Raw genomic sequence first — 15,422 nt, 5'->3', positions numbered from 1 at the left:
GTGCAATTTAAAATATGTGTTTTGAAGTTCTGTGCATGCTGCTTTATTGGTGACTTGATGCTTGTAAAAAGTTTAGGTGGTTGTTGGTAATCAGCCTCCTTGGTGATGCCTCCTATTTTTTAGTGCCCTCTTTTGTAGTGTGCAATTTAATCAATGTTTTAACTGTGAGTCAAAAGTACATATTTTATGAATTCTCCTTAAAGGTTTACGATTTTTTCTTTTACTACTAATATACAAAATGACCATTTTATGTCTCTAATGATTGTGTCTCAATAGCCCAATACAATTACTAATAGAGAACTACATGGTCTAAAATGAGCTCTAATATAATTATTTCTATCCCTGGGTTGTGGGTAATTCAGTCTGCAGTGCTGATGTACTCAGTTAAACATGGTGGATTTACATACCTATAGTCATAGACATGTACCTAAAGAGGCCAACTGGTCATGAATAATAATCATTTCATTTTGCTATTTATCTAGTGAAAATCTGGATTCTGAAAGCCTTATATGATTTTTCTCAGGTGCTCAATATTAATGAAGGAAGAAGAAATTTATATGAATTGCTTAGACTTATAGGTAATTGCAACAGAGTCTGCCAAAAGTAGAAATGGAACTCTGAAGTTTGCTGTGTAGAATGTATTTTTTTTAAATAGATTTATGGGAAAAAAACACTATTTCTTAAAAAATTCTTACAAAAGTGACTTATAGTTAGTCTTTACTGTTCTGGAATGTGTACTACATTACATATATTCTTGTTATGGTGAATACAATAACAAATACTACATAAGTAATGCTTGGAAGAGGATAAAATGATATGCTTTGACCTTGTTTAAAGAATTGTTTTGTTGTTCAAGTTTAAGTAGTTTTCTACTTACTCTTATGCTACGCTATAATTTGAAGAATTTAAAATATTTAACTAGCTCTGCAGCTAATGGAAATTTTTGCACTTACTGCTATGATTATACATTTGTTTAGCACCTGCTAAACCCCAAGAGCTAAAACAAACATAGAATGAATCATGAAAACTATAAATTGAGCCCTTGCTCCCCAAAAGTATCTATTCAGTAAGTACAGTCCAAAGTACTTATAGATCCAAATGGCTTAGAATATTTTCCCACTCTTTGACTTGCTGCCTGAAATGTCTATAATTAGATATATTCCTCTGGGTTCAGGCATTATCACAATTGTTAAACTCTGGTAGGTTAAACTCTTACTGCACATCAGTCTAGGAACATGTGCGATCATATAAAATTAGGCAGTTTTAACAGTGTCCTGAAAGGAAAAAATAATAATAAATTGGATGAGGAAAACCCAAATTCATGAATTATACTGAAAAAATAATTTTGGGTGAAATAAAATGATGTAGGGTTTAGTTGTGATATTAAAAGATATTGGGGCTGGGGATGTGGCTCAAGTGGTAGCACTCTCGCCTAGCATGCTGGGTTCGATCCTCAGCAACACATAAAAATAAAATAAAGACGTTGTGTCCACCAAAAAACTAAAAATAAATATTAAAAAATTCTCTCTCTCTCTCTTTAAAAAAAGAGATATTGATTCTAATTTGTTTGCTGTTGAGCTCAAGTATTCATTCTTTATGAAAAAAATAAAGAGATAGTCATCATCCTAACTTTAAAAATATAAATGTTCTTTGGACTTGGAAAGATATTTTTCCATTCTTATATCTCTTTTAGGATTTCAAGTTTATTTATATATTTCTTAACATTACATATATATTTTTTTGCCGAATCTTTGAAAGTTTTTGTATTTCAGGAAATGATTACTTTCATGATTCCTGAGTTAGTGATTTATTTGTGGTCACGGTCAGAATAAGCCATAAAAATGTTACTTGAGATTGTTTTTCTCTCAACAGACATGATGAATGGGACTCTCATTTGGTTTTCCTTGTGCTGAAAGACTTATGTTTATGAAGTAGCATGACCAATAGCAAGAGTTAATTAAAAAATTAGGCCACCAATATTTTTCTAACATTAGACTCATTCTCCAAAAGGAATCTTATACATTCCTCATTATGACAATATGATTTGTGAAACTCATTGATTTTTATTAAGTGATTTATTAAATATTTATAAATATCTTTTGGGTATAGCCTTTATGCGAGCTTATTAGTAAAGTTAGCGTAAAGTTGGGATGACCTCATAAAATTTGGCTTCTGGTCTTGGAGACAGTTTTAGTTTTATAGCAAAAGAGATTTGCAAACAAATCACACTGAAAAGCAAATTGAATAAAAATCTGGGGCTTCTGAGTGAAAGTAAAGCCTACATTTCAAAAAGGAACTCAGGATCATTAATTGGAATGTGGGTTTTCAAACTGTAGTCCAGAAACCCTGCGAATGTCATAGAAGGGACCACTTTTAAATGAAACAAGATAAAATAAATGTAAAATAGTGTTTCTATTAAAAATTATGCATTTTTCCAAATATAAAATAAATGTAACAAAAACTAATCCACAATGTAAATAACTATGAATTTGTTGATGCTTATTTCTCCATCACCCTACCCATCCCCTCAAGTGGAATCATACTAAACATGTTTTTGTAAATTAAAGTTTAACTTAATGAATTATAAAATGATTTCTATGTTCTTACAAAACTTTAAATAACATTTATCATTTGTTTACTTGTCCAATGAATAATTAGTTACAGAGTATTCACTATATTTGGGGCACAGTTATTTTCTAGGGGAAAATGGTACATATAAAAGATATGTGTTGCTGATAGTACCAATCATACTAGAATTTGAGTCAAAAGTAATTGGTTGAAATTCAGAAGGTTAAATAGATTTCTTCATCGTCTTTCTATTTAGTCATGTTGAGGATAACTAAGTACTTAGTCAACACGAGCATTGCAATAACATTGCTTAAGTTTGTTCTGCTCATAAAACAGAAAAATGTCTATTCATTATAGACATATCGGATTATATAAAGACTTTAAGTTAGAATAGGAAATTACGTAGATATGTGTTCCCCCATAAGCCCAAAGCAGTGTATCCTTGGTTAAGAGCATTCCTGTGATTCCTGACCATCCTTAGGCATTTGAAAGATTCAGAGTAGATAAGGAAAGTTCTGACCATGTGAAATAGAAAAGCACAAACGGAAAAGTAGTGAAAATTATAACTATGACTGCACCATTTCTTAACTCTAGTTATATTTCTTCAATCAACAATTGTTTTTTTTCTTTTCTCTTCTCTTTTTTTTTTTTTTTTGTTTTGTTTTGTTTTAGTACTTGGTATTGGCATACAACCCAGCACTCTACTACTGAGCTATATCCCTTGCTCTATTTTATTTTATTTTGAGCCAAGATCTCAACTGGCCTCAAACTTACAATCCTCATACCTCAGACTCCTGAGAAGGTGGAAATACAGGTGTGTTGCATTGAAATAGGACAATTGTTACAATTTTGAAAATTCTTTCACTATCATCTGTGTATTTCTCTCTATATCTATCCGCATCTTTCTAACCAACAAAAATATCCTTTTCCAAATATATTTTGAATAGATTGCAGAAAAGAGACAAGGAGAAAGGCAGATATAGTTTTCACAGATGCAAGAGCATGTATGTTTTAAAAGCGGTGTGAGTACTTGCCTCTACGTGTTTGTTTCTGTACCTGTTCTCAATCTTTTTCCAGTTTTGTCCTGTACAAGTCTCGTGTGATTTCTTGAGACATTTCCTTGCCTACCAACTACTAATGCACCAGGAAACTGTTTAGGTCGGAGAGGGTGTGATCTCTAAGGGTGTGGGGTTGGTCCACATGAATAAAAATCTAAAGGGAAATAGAGAGCTCTCCACTTAAAATTAGTGCTCAAAACAGAGAGTAATTAGGTTTAGAAGAAAACTCAGTTAAAGTTGTTATGTGACTACACCATTAGAATTAAGAGGTAACTGAGATTTCCCAAGTGATAACAGATAATTTGCCATTTAGCCTGTAATGAGGTTTGAAAAAAAAAAAAAAAAAGCTCAACAAGATATCAGCAGTAACTAGAAAGGCATTTCTTAGAAGGTCCACCTAGTGTGCATTTATTCCTTTATCCTTATAAAAGAGACAAATTGTCTAATGCAATATTCTCTCAGTACTCATCATTAGTGCCCCCCAAAAGATTTCTATTGACCCTAACCATCTCTACTGACTATTTTCTCCTCTCCTAGCTTTTCCTACTTTTCTGCTGAGCTATTCTGTCATAAGCCATCTGGTTCAGATGTGGTGGGTTAGTGCAGAGAAACAGAAATCATAGCCTTCAACATTGAAGTAATTACATTTTTACTAGAAATATCCAGAGAAATATGATGCAATTTTTAAATGCATATGCAAATCATGTGCAAATTATATGCTAATACATGTGTGGCCCGCCTAACTATTACATATAACTGAATGCAGCCCTTGGGAAAATCTTATTGGAGATCATTGGTCTAATGAAAATTGCTGCTGCACGCTAATTATAGTGACATGTGTGCTACTGTATTGCCCCTTAGTGGTGAGGGGGATGACAGAGGTTAGTTGAAGTTAGATGACTGACTGACAGGAATTATGTCTGTGGTCATAAAAATAAATAGCAAAATATCTCTATTCTCTAAAATCCAATTTTTGTAACTTTATATCTGAATTAAAATACAATCTTAGATGACTAGTAACAATGTATTTAGAAGTCTAGGAGACAAAAGAGAAATTACCACTTGACTCAGTTTTTCTTTTCACACATTTTTCACATTTTACTTGTTGTCTAATTCACTGGAAATATCACAATTATAGAAATATGCTCAGAGAAAAAAAATAACCCACTTATCTTTCACAAATAAGCCAAGTTTTACAAAGATTCAATACTTTCTTTAAAACAGAGGAATCCAAGCTCCACCATGTTCAGTGGTATTACCTTGGGCAAGTCTCATAACATCTCTGATCTTCTGTTAATCAACAATGATATAATGGTATAAGCCTCTCTTGGGTAGTTAAAAAATAAAATGAAACACTGTTTTGCATAGCCTAGGTTGAAAGAGAAATGCTATGAACCTGTTATGATATTTCAAATAGTAATTTTTTAAAGTTTTTACTATTTATATATAGATATATTTCCTCTTTTAGAATAATTTTTAATTTATGATATTGATATTCCCTAACTATAAAGATGCTCAATATTTGAGAGATGGATCCTTCTTATTTAAGCTATAAACCAAGAGAAAAAGAAGAAGAAAATCGGTCTTGATTGTGAGGTAGAATATTAAATGGAAGCATAATTTGTGATTGTATTTAGGAATCTTAATACCACCATTTGAGACTTATGTCTAAGAGATGAAGAGATTGAATTGTGGGGGAAGAGTGAAAGAATTATCTTAATTATTCATTAACCTAATTAGCTTAATTAATTTAAGCAGTTCCCTGCTTGAAAGAAGTACTTTCCTGAATTTGTTCAGAATCACATCTACCTTCATTAAAGCCAAAATAGACATGAAATGTATGGTGGTTAGCTTAGAATAAAGCACAGGAGTCAACGCACTCACCAATTGTGTTGGTCTTGAGATATCTTGTGGAGAGTATCCCTTGATTTCTAGGATTTATTTACTCTAATCAGGTTTTTTTTCTAATTTCTTGTTAAAAATATTTTGTCATTTTTAGAACTATTTTAAATTGAAAATGTAAGCATATTTAAGAGCTTCTTGTAGTTTTGACTAAAACCAAGAGTATAAATATTTGTGGGGAAGAATTCAAATGGATTCCAAATTGTCTAAGATGCAATTTGGTTTTAGGTTTTAAGAAGAAAGTAATTCAGGTCTTGTTACAATATATAACAAAGCATTTAAATAACTGTATAAAGTTTTATGTTAAGTGTAATTAGGTAGCTGGATATTCCTTTGCTTTTTATCATTAGCAACAAAATGGATAAAATGAGATAAGGGATATCTAGGTCATTATGAATATTAAGAAAGATTTTATGAAAAAACCATGTTGGGTCTTAATTTGTATGAAAGGCTGTTTTATGTATAGTGTATATTTCCTGTTATCATTTAATGTTTACAAGCTTATCTCCAGCATTGAGTACTTTTATTATACAAGGAGTATTAAGAACAGTGCTTACTAAGTGCTTTGCTCTTATGAAGTTAATGAAAGAAAATGTGATTGTTTTGGCATTATTCTTTTCTTGACATTGTTCTATTTGACATCTTAAAAATTAAATGTAGGCTTGTATCTTGATGGACACTAAGTTGTGCCTTAAATCTCATGTCACATTTTCCCCAGCACAGATGACTTGATTACTAAAGATGAAGTCATTGTCCACTTCTTAATGACTTAATTATTTGGAAACAAATTGATTTATCCCTTTTATTTCACTAAACTCCTTACTTCCCATGTTAAGCAGAAGGAGAAAGTATGTTATGAAATAAAACTGAAGGTTTAAAAATGTTTGATCACAGTTTTCTCCTAGTATAAAATGTGTGAAATCAACAGATTCAACACTTTTAGCTTCAGGAAATGTTCCATTCTCCGAAAGGCATATAATTGAGTATACCTGTGGTACAGGGCTATGTCTAATCAGTCGACTGTGTAGCTGGTAGAGTTAAGTGCCATTCATCTGGCTCCCCTGAGATTTGTGGAAACAAGAAGGAGGAACAGGCATAAGACAAAGATATATAACCATGTTGACCACTGACGCTCCTGGTTAACAGCTTAATTATCTGTATTCAGCTATCACTCAGAAACAAACCTGTGTAATTTAGGCACATTTTGTAATTTACAATCGAAATAGCATAATGCTAAGGGACAGTGCTGCTAGAATTAGAATCTACATAAGTGTGTTTAATTTAATTTTCTAATTATATTTCTAATAGCTTAAATACCTGCACTGATAAAGCGGTTAACCACCTGCATTTAAATGCCACCTGATGCGTTTATTTTGGAACAGTAACAGATTGGTATAATTTGAGCTCAAATTCCTCTGAAAATTCTTCCATTAATGGGTCTCAAATTAATCTTTGTGCCTGATCTACCAATGCTGTGATATGGCAACAATCATTGTGAGCATTGCCATTACATGGTGCTGTTCTGTTGTTATTTCTTCTTCCCAGTTCAAACTTGGGTTACTCGATAGTTAAATTAAAAATATAATTTTGTACTGGCATTTCCACTTTGCTGTAGAGCTTCAATGTTGGAATAGTGCCTGGTCAAAAAAAAATCAATTCAGTGAAATGTTTGCATAGTACTATGTGAGGAAGGTTAGGTGAATATGCACTACACCTACTGTACCAAATGAGCAAACATATGCTGAATGCTCCTATTTCTATATAGTTTCTATATGCCCTATACATTTGGGGCTGATGTTATTATAATGAAATTTTAACCAATTCATTGCCCAAGCAATGAGAAGTTTAACTCTGGAACACTTTGATGAATGATATGGATCCTCTTCCGCTCTTTCAAAATAGAAAAAAATACTGCAAAAAATCATTTGATCAAGATAGTCAAATGAAGGTGTTCTGTTTTTGTTTGTTTATTTCTAACTGGGTCCTAAGAAAGCCTGTATTAGTAGGAAGATCAAACTGGCCATCTTGTCTATCTTTAGACAAAATACATAACTATATTTGAAAATGTTAAAATTTAAGAAAAGTTAAGGCTTACAACGCTCTGATTCTAATGATACTACTCTCTCACTGAACCGGTGCATAATCCATGATCAATATGCTGTTATTCAGAGAAGCGTGAGATAATGTGACCATAGGGAATAATGTGGTACTCCCATAGAAGTTCCAGTGCTAACTAGAAGTATGGTTTCAATTAGCAGTGGTGATAATAATACTGATGATTGTTGTAATATCTATGATCATCTTTTTAGTTGAATATGATACATAAGAGAGTAGAGAGACTCCTGAGTTGAAGGAATCATGAATGTTGGTGCTAACATAGAAATGTTTGTATGACCTTGATTGGATCATTGAACTGAAATATGTTATAGTTTCTGAATCTCTAAAATGTAAAGGTTAAATCTGATAATTTTTAAATGTAAAATTTCTATATTGGGCACAGCATTATGAAAGGAAAAAAAGTATAAGTTTTTGAATCCCCAAGAACCTGGGTTAACAGACTCTATTACTTATCATCCATAGGACTTTGTCAGGAACAGTCTCTTATACCCTCAACTTTTTAAAATCAAGTTGGAAATAATTAAACCAACAGGACAGAATAGAGCAGAAGTTAGAATTAAAGGATGTTAGTTCATGGCTCATCGTAGGAACTTTAATGTTTATTTGCTTCTTTATGACTGCTTTTTTACATTACTATCAATGATGGATAAAATTTATGTCAGTCATCAGTAACAATGTGATTGTAAAAATATATATGGCTTTATAGTAGCTACTTCTGTGGAACAATCACAGCAGCCTTTGTCCCATATGTAGCAAAATAAGTCGAGGGTGAAATTCTGAAACTTAAATGCTCAACTTGGAAGTTTGTCCTATATGTGCTGCATAGACTTTTAAATGCACCAAAATATTGCAGGAGAATAACACAGTGGCTCTGCTTCTGGAAATTCAAAGACCCTGCTCTGTAACCAACTATACTCTCAAAATGCACTGCAAAAGAAGGTTGCTGATTACTCAGAGGGCCCGTGGTAGAGTTATCTGGAGTTGGAAGGTGGGACAAATAATGTTTTTATCCATGATCTTCTAGCAAATGTAAAATGGTGAAGGTTCACTTTTCCTAGATAGTTTTGAGTTTTTCTCATCTTTCACAGAGAAAATTGAGTTCATATGATTTCTGAAATATACAATTATAGGAAACCATGTTTGGAGTTGAGATTGGAGATGAAATGGCATGCCTGATTCCTGTTTGGACAGAAATAACTATCGGAGAGGAAGTCGACCTTGAATGACACTGAAAAGCAGGAAAATGAAGCATAAACTGTCAGGTGATGGGACAAATCTAAAACGTTGAAGGGCTACATAATAAAATGAGTGATATAGGTTGACTCGATCAAGGGACATTATGGGAAATTATGTCATTACTGTACTGTTTGTTTCTGTGACAAATGAAGAACTCTATTTCCTTGACTCAGGTTTAAGATCTCCTCTAATTCATAATTTCTTCCAAATCTATTTTGGAAGAAAAAAGAGAGATTCATTTGTAAAGTATTATTTTATTTGTCTCCTGGTCCAAATTGCGTATGTCATTTTGTGCTACTCAAGATGAATATTGTGGTAGTGATGGTCTTATTTTTTTCCCTTCGTTTGAAAGAAAAACAATTCGAGATAATGGTCAGTTTGAGTCCAGCAGAAATAGCCATTTCATGTCAAAAATATGATTGCAAAAATTACTTTAAAAATCTCCTTAGTAATAAATAGATAGGTAAAGGAGTATGCCAATTTGGATTAAAGTTATTCTTAGTATCAAAGAGAAATGATACTTCTTTGCTCCTTCAGAATTTTTAATTTCCTGATTGGGACTTGCCAAGACCTGAATGTGTCTAGTCTTGTGTAAGGATTATTAACCATTCTGAGAAGGCTAGTTACTTTTTAATTACCTGAAAACCTTGCTGTCACTAAATAGGTGGAGAATACAGTAGCAAGGCAGAGAGATCTCCAGGGCACGATCTGCTGGGAACTTGCTGAGTTGACTGGGATTAAGAAATGTGTTTTCAATCACCCTCCTCTTCTAGCAGGAAAAGTCCCCCACCCGCTGACCCTAAAAAGTATGGAGCAAATGTCAGGTAACAGCTAACAGATACACCTGTTGAAGTTTCACAATTGGCTAATAAAAACAACTTGTTTGCAGATAGTTTGTCTACATGAGAAGAGTCCTACTTGCTCTATTGTGTAAACATAGAAATGTTTATTTAAATCCAACTGATAATTCAACACATCATGAAGGTGAATACTTTTGGTTTTGGGGAAAGCACAATAGGAAAAAAATGAAATTCATTAAAAATGTAAAAATGTTGATGTCATTATGGCTTTTAAACCCAAGCTGCATTCCTTATCCATGGTTGTCATTTGACAAAGTCTGAACCTTCATCAACTCCTCCTTTTGGTACAAGTCATTGCCAGCTGGTCACCCATGCCATCATTTCTACTTCCAAGTAGCTCTGAAGCTGGGCCGCTTTTGACTACTTCCATTATTGCTACTTTAATTCAGAATCTTAGTAACTTGCTCCAGGCATAGCCTTATATTGTGTTTTTCTGCCTTCATTTCTCTCTGAAGCCATCCTTCACTTTGATTCTTGTTTCCTGCAGAAAGAACCCTTTTGCCTCACCCAGCTTTTTTCTGTTCCGATTTGTTGGAGGTAGAGGGAAGTTAGACTCAGAAAAAAACAAAAAACAAATAGGCTGTGGTGGAGCAGTCAAGTTAGAGATGAGGCAAGAAGTTACATATATTAAAGTGATAAAAAGTGAATTTATCATCTATCCGTCTATTGTTATATTTATAAAGATGTTTTATATTGTCTTTTTCCTTTCTGCACTAAAAACATACAAAAAAACATTAGTGATCCTGTGTGGTGACTATATGGTACTCTCTGCACACAGGCCCCTGGCATACATATGAGGAGCAAAGATACTGCTGAAGATCTTTGAAGGTTTGATACAATCATTCAGAGAGGTTCTGTTCCATTTTTCCATTGGGTTTTTTTGAAACACATCACTTGTTGAAATCATCACTTTGAAAGTATACATCATTGACTTTCTGAAAATATACTTTTTCTTTTATTTTCCTGGTACAGAGGGTCAATATATATAAGAGACTTTGGTATTAGGAGTTGGATGTAAAGTAGTTTATGTATTTCCAGCACTTAACTAGTTATAGAACCTCTATTTATCATTCAGTTTGACAGTATCACATAATTATTTCACCTACCTCTCCAGACTCATTTGATCCTTGTATAGTCCTATATTCTTCCCTTCAGCCTCCACAGATATTACTTCCTCTCTTTAGAACATTTTCTCATAGTCCAGCTGTAACCTAACCATCCTTCAATACTTAACTTATATGACACCTTCTACAGCAAACCTTATTTGACTCCTAATTGAAGTTAACTGCCATTCATTCATTCCCATATGATCCTATTCTTCTGTCATAATGCATCTTATGCAATTGTTATTGATGTCTTCCCAACAAGACAAACAACCCTGTAAGAACAAAGCTCCTTTTTTCCCCCTCTTGTTTGCCACTCTATAATTAGCGCCTAACCAAGCCCCCAGGAATGTAGATGTACTCAGTGGATCTTTGTGAAATGATACCTACAAGTGTGATTTGTTATTTGTCAGGAGTGACATGCAAAATTTCACTGGGTAGTGTTGTATAACAACAGCCAGCCATGTGCTAGGCATTCACAAATACCTGTTCAAAAATGATTGAATGAATGATGTGGTAAGAAGAATGTGAAAGCCCCTTTCTCCAATATAGTTCTTTCCAGAACTTGAATTCCTGAATTATATTGTTCATGATGTTGTTAATTTCCCATCACACCAGCTAGAAGCTGGAAGAATAAAATATAAAACAATAGAGATCCAGTTTGAAGGAAGGTCTTTGAGAGCCAGGAAAAATAAAATAAGACGATCTCAGGAATGAAAGCACGCTAGGAAAGAAGGGAGAAAAGGAGAAAGTCCAAAGCCACCCACCTCTCTACCTCTACTCGTTTTGACCCCAGTTGTGGCAAGTGAGGGATTCTTTTTCTTCAGTTCTCAGGAAACATTTTTTAAAGCTTTTATATCAAGGAGCTTAAAAACAAAGAAGATATATGCAATTCAATAAAATGAAACCCGGTGTTTAATTACTAAATATCCTACCTCTAAAATTAAAGAAAAAAAGCTTAAATAATTCAGTTTGATTTGGTCTCATTAGTCTGATTTCCTAGTATTTAGCCTTAATTATGTGATACATAAGCCCTAATTATGTGGTACATATACAGTGTGCTCTCTAAAGTTAAAGATCAGAACGGATACTGACTTAAATGATAAAATATGTTAAATTATTAATGATAATTAATCTTACAAAATAGGCATAATTAGTTTAAGTACTTTAGATATTATTCTTAATAGCATTACAAATAATATGACACAGTTAGATCATTTTAAAAATAATTTATTGGAAAGAAAGGCTACACAAGCAGTGTTTTGTACTCTGGAGGGCTAACCAATTGCTTGGTGCTGTCAAAATATATCTAGCTGTCCCTGTTGATAAGGTGAGTTCCCTTTAACCCATTAAATTCTATGTCCTATATTAAATGGGAATATTACTTTTAAAGAATGCTTTTTCACAAATGAAATAATCTTTATATTAACATTAACTATGCCATGAGGGTTTTTTTAAAGTTCTTTTGTTCAATGCATCCTAATTATTGTGTCATAAATTGTTTAGCACCTGTTCAATTTTGTTTTGCCATTTGCTTTTTTATTATTATGCATTGTTTATATCTTCTACTGAGGTCAATTTAAAATTTACTTATTTAGTTTTGATACCATAGACTAAAGTGTTTTGTTCTCACTGTTACCTAACTCTGAATAAATCTGTCATTATCATTTAGGTCTAACACTAGGTTAAATTTCTATAGCAATATGAAAGGAACAGTTTGCTGTTAAAGCAAAGTTTTGAAATTAATGAATTTTGAATGGTACCACCATGGAGGCAGAGATTTTATTCATCTTTTCTACCTATGGTTTAGTAATAAAGAATAAGATCATAAACTACATGACAGAAATCATACTATTTGCCCTGTAGGTTTTACTACTGTTTCCCAGTAAACAGAATATCCTGGTTAGATATAACTGAGGAAAGCTCATAATCAAGCTACAAAGTATTTTCTTATAATGTAGTTCAAGCAAATGTCCAGAAACATGGTTTCATAGAATAAGATCTTGAGTGATAAAATCAGTCCCCTATTTACAAATGACTGTTGAGCCTTAATGTAATAAATTTCATAGTAGTTAAAAGGACATAGAGAATGCTAAGGAGTGTTCTTTTTTCTTTTCCTTGTTGAGCATCTGTCTCTAAAGTCATAAAAAATAGTTTGTAATATTAGGCTTTTGTTCAAATGATATCTTTCTTCAATATTTCAATAAAAGTGCATTTTCCCCAGAGAGCTTATTCATAATTTAATATGAAAACTACTATCACCAAAGTTTGGAGCACACATTTTCCCAAAATCCAGGCTCCCTAACTAGACGTAAAGAAGCATTTTTTAAAATACTACCTCTCATATGATTGAATAAATAACCTGTGAGGAAAACAGGAAATGGCTGCCCCAGCTAGGGAAGGCTGGCTGAAGTGGGGACAGTCAAGGAAAGGGAATGTCCACAATCATAACATTCTACCTAGAGGGCTGCAAACACAAAAGGGTTAAAACAGTCATTCTCATATCTTTTTTTTTTTTTTAAAGCAACAGTAGTAAATTTTCTTCAGGTGAGATTTAGCATAGGACTTCAGCATATAAAACAGATAAAACCAATGTTAATTCAATGAGAACAATGAAGGTACTTCACCAAAAAATGTAAAAGTTGATATCATGGAGAACAATCAATACCCACCAATGTTAGCATTCAGGTAATATCTCTTATTTTGTTTCTGCACCATTTCAAGAAAATCCAACCAGAAGTAGAGTAAAACAGATTTTATTTATTCTACAGATGGCCTGTATTATGCTGTTCTTCAATCAACTATGACATTGTCAACATATGAAATTTTTGTTTGAGGGGTACAATGAAGCTATTTTGTTCCAGAACCATATTAAAATGTTTATTCCTGTGATTTTGTTTCATGTTATTTAATTGTGATCTCTATATTTACATGATGTGAGTGATTTCACATAAAAATCCTTATAAACTATTGCATATTTCATATTGCTTGTGATATTATGAGTTATCTCATAGCTTCATGAAATCTCTAATGAGGAATTCCATTTTATACTTTGAACCAAAATGCACAGTGGTACAGAGCCTAAAAAACAAGTTTTGTGAATATTATGAACTATTTAATTACCAAGTATTAACCATTTATTTTTGCTGCAAAACCTTGAACCACCAAATATGGTCAAGACTTACAAGTGTGTGTCTTTCTACCATAAACTTGTAACATCAGAGCAGTCTTCTTGTTTCTTCACTTCTGACTCTTTGTGTTTGTCTCTGAATTTTTAAATATCATTGTACAATATCATATTAAATATTATTTGAAAAAAATAAAGATTATAGCTACATAGAGAGCACTTAGTTTATAACAATATTTTGACCATTCCTCTACTGTCTTTCCCACTTTTGAAGAATAAAGCCACACCTGATTCCGCACTTGTAACATCAGACCTAGGACAATGTCTGCACTTTAGACGGTAATCAACAGATGATTGTCAAAGTAATGAACAGGCTAACAATTCTATAATATAATTCTATATATTCATTTTAAACTATAGACTAACAAAAATATGAGATAAAGCCTTTTAGTTACATGACTCATTTTTGCTCTGCAGACTTGTTTACCATCCCAAGAAGTTGCAGACATCTAAGCATCCTCTATGCTATTTAATAACTGTACTGATACAAGCTGTAATCTTTGCACTTGCGATTTTTATCCTAGAATGTTCCCTCCCATTTTGTCAATTTTAATTAAAGTGTCACTTTCTCTCTGAAGGATTTCTGCCTCTAAAAGGAGTGTAAAATCATTCTCCCATTGAATACTTAATGTAGAAGATTCAAAACTTTACTTAACCAAGTGCATTTAATTATATACTACTATAATTGTTTTCCTTGCAAATCTGTGATTTCCTTCTTTGTGCCTGACATATCATGCATGATCAAATGAGCAAATTTTTTAAAATTTGCTTTATATGACGTACTTAAGTAAGTCATATAAAGCAAATTTTAAAAAATTATCAGTTCAATAGCTTTCTCTAAATAACTTAAATTACAAAATTAGTCCATATGATTGATGTTATTTTCTCTAAAATTGGTTATTTTGACTTTATTTTTACTGAAATTAGATTTAAATTTCTGATTCTTTTCCTAAATTTAGAAATGAGCAGTGGGTTACCTCTTCTATAATTCCATAATTTGTAAGGAAATTAATAAACATTTTTATGTATTCATGACTTTGTTCATGTAAAATTAATTATACAGTATATGTATATAGTGTTGCTTTGTTTGTTTGTTTTTGTTTTTTTGATATTGGGGATTGAACCCAGGGACACTCAACCACTAAGTCACATCCCTAGCCTTTTTTTTTTTTAATTTTTTTTTTAAGAGAGAGTGAAAGAGGAGAGAGAGTGAGAGAGAGAATTTTTAATATTTATTTTTTAGTTCTCAGCGGACACAACATCTTTGTTGGTATGTGGTGCTGAGGATCGAACCCGGGCCGCACGCATGCCAGGCGAGCGCGCTACCGCTTGAGCCACATCCCCAGCCCCCCCTAGCCTTTTTTATATTTTATTTAGAGATAGGGTCTCC

The 15,422-nt window shown here is 32.7% G+C and overlaps 1 long non-coding RNA gene across 2 annotated transcripts in view; it reads left to right on the top strand.

Moving 5' to 3' along the window:
* Positions 1-8,923, top strand: part of LOC308631186 — a 116,255-nt gene extending 107,332 nt beyond the window's left edge. For both annotated transcript variants that reach the window (XR_014018132.1, XR_014018133.1), the window contains exon 5: positions 8,777-8,923. This is a non-coding gene — a long non-coding RNA (uncharacterized lncRNA). The remainder of the gene's footprint in view (positions 1-8,776) is intronic.
* Positions 8,924-15,422: the final 6,499 nt, after the last annotated feature.

Source organism: Spermophilus citellus (genome assembly GCF_964194105.1).
Source record: "Spermophilus citellus genome assembly, chromosome: 11".
In the NCBI taxonomy this organism is placed as follows: Eukaryota; Metazoa; Chordata; class Mammalia; order Rodentia; family Sciuridae; genus Spermophilus; species Spermophilus citellus.
This window is presented reverse-complemented; position numbering and strand designations above follow the sequence as displayed.